Genomic DNA, 2,726 nt, shown 5'->3' on the forward strand with positions numbered 1-2,726 from the left:
CGTTTCGTGACCCAGTGTAAGTCACTTCTTCAAAGAATAAATCTGAAGAAGTGACTTACACTGAGTCATGAAACGTCAGAAAGTCTAATTTTTCTACTCATTAGGACATTACAAATATATTAATTTATTTATAAAAATCTACCCCAATGCTCAATTTATTCAAAAACCTAACAATATATTCATCCTTTACTACTAGATACATGATGAATCTCATGTTTGAAACGACAAAATAAGAATAAGATGTTTATAAGATAATCACTTGGTTATACCTTCAGTTTTTTTTCTGCAAATAACATAGAACTCATTTCTTAGGGTTAAATTATGAATACAATCTTAGCTTATGATTTTCAACTACAAATAAGTATCTATATACGAAATAAATCTTTGGTGATCATGTATATCATTCAATACTACCTTCATATTTGAAACTGTCACTCTTACATGATGCCAGACGCTTTGGAATCAGAATGAATTATGTAAGAATTTATTCCATATCAATATGATTGATAACTGTTGTTGATTTATCCCAAATGCCCTGATACGGCCGAGGGTAGGGAGGGTCAACTCTCCCTCTCCAAATGCTCTCACACGGCCACGCGTATACAGACTCTGTCAGGGAAGTCATACTCACTGCATTCTCGTGCCACAGGTGTTGATTACGAAATTGAGAGGACGAAAAGCGAATGTCCGGCGCTTTAATCGGGTTGGTGGGCACGGTAAGTCCACCCAAGGGAGTTGGAAAACCCTCATTCCAAACCAATGGTGTACATGGGCTCCAGGATCCTGAGGGGACAAATGGTGTATGAATCAATCGTTGGTCACCAGCTACCATGGGATTGCATCTCACGACGTTGTTTCACTGCCTTGCGAATCGGACTTTCAGGTCGAAGGCTCCGGATGTGGCCTACTAAGTAAACCACCTGCTTCGGTTTGAGCACCCGGGCATTATCATAGCCCATACACAAACCATGTGACTTGTGTGGCGTATATGTATTGGGTGTCTCTTTGTACCAATATTTATGTGTTCAAATAAATAGTAAACAAATAAAATCCCGTCAGTATCATTGTTTATTAAACTTTCACCACTAAATTGCAAAACAAATTAAGTAATTAAAAACGATCCATTAGAAAACCATAACAGAATAATATGGAATATACATAATATTTATGCACAAAAAGGGTTCAGTAGCCGAATAGTTTCAGCACATGGCACTTCACCATTGAATTCAACATTTAAAACTCCTCACTTACTAAAGTTCGGACAGGCAAGATAGTGTCACTTGCTTTCCCACAGAAAAAATCTATAGTTCAAAGCCTACTACACTCACCAGTAGGTGCATTATCATCCTCGGAAACCTCCAGTTAGTAACACCATATTATTTTTCTAAAATATCCATTTAAAAACTTTTCGCGTTTTCTTCATCTTTTTTTAAAGATGCATTTTTTAAATTTGGTTTACATTTTACGAATATTTTTTTAGCTTATCATCTCTGGTTTAGTTGGAATGTGCATTTGTTTTCGGCATAGATTTCCTTCAATCTCACCACAATTTATGAATGTTATCCAAGTAAGTTTTACGAATATTTTTCATAGTATTTTTTCCATTGATAAATTAAAATTATATTACTGACCCAGTTAATGTCTAACCTCAACCAATCAACGATTCTAGTTCAGTTGTATAGAAGTAAAGAGTTTGCGCGAGACTGAAAGTCGTCGCTTCGAGTCCCGCGTGAGAGATAGTGGATCCGCACTGCGCGGGAGTCCCATACTGAGACGAAATGGTCGTACAGTGTTTCCATGTTTTAAATAATGGTTTAACATTGATCGATTCATTATCTTAATTAAAACTCAACAACCTCTACAACCCTATACTTATTCGAACAATTTATAAATAAGGGATACATATAGTTGTCGTTTACGACAATTGAAGCTTCTAAATAAAGCATATAAGAAACTTAAGTCAAAAACTTCTGTTTAATCGTATATGCTACGCACAATGTAGTGAATCCGTATTCAGCCTCTCTCCCTCATTTTACAATACGTACAAACAACCCGACTAGAAATTAGTTATTTATTCAACAGTAAACAATTAAGCTTATCATGGACACCTCAAAATTCTTATGCGAAGTTCTCATCATAAGGACCTGTTATATCAGAAATAATGTAGTCAAGCACTAATGGAGTTGAATAGTGGTCAAACTACGTCAAGGATTATTTAGAGGTGAAACACTTGAATCATTAAATCTAGAAAAAATAGCCTAAAAGCTTTCAATTTGAGTACACATGCAGCTGTAAGTGATTATTGCTAAGAAGTTTTGAACTAAATTGAAGTAGTTTAATAATCCACATGAAATAGTCATAGAATATTCTTTGTTTGAAGTGGCGTGGTTTTAAATTGCTGTTTAGTATTTAACTACTTTCCAACTGAAATCAGTTCGGGACATAAATTACCTTCAAATCACCCAGTGAATTAAAAAAAAGGAGAACTACTTAGTCAAAAAGCAATCGTCTTATGTTGTTTAGTCAAATTATAAAATGTGAAAATTCATTTCATTTATCTTTTTTGAGATAGAAAAGACATGATATTCTCCTTGTATACCCTTCAACATACAGCAATTCTATCATTACATTCATTGCTCGAATAAATTGTTCTTTTCCCTTGTAAATTTCAAAGTATTCAGACTGTATCTTTGTCAAGTTTGAGCAAATATAAAACATGTTGTTAT

Source organism: Schistosoma mansoni, chromosome 4 (assembly GCF_000237925.1).
Source record: "Schistosoma mansoni strain Puerto Rico chromosome 4, complete genome".
NCBI lineage: Eukaryota > Metazoa > Platyhelminthes > Trematoda > Strigeidida > Schistosomatidae > Schistosoma > Schistosoma mansoni.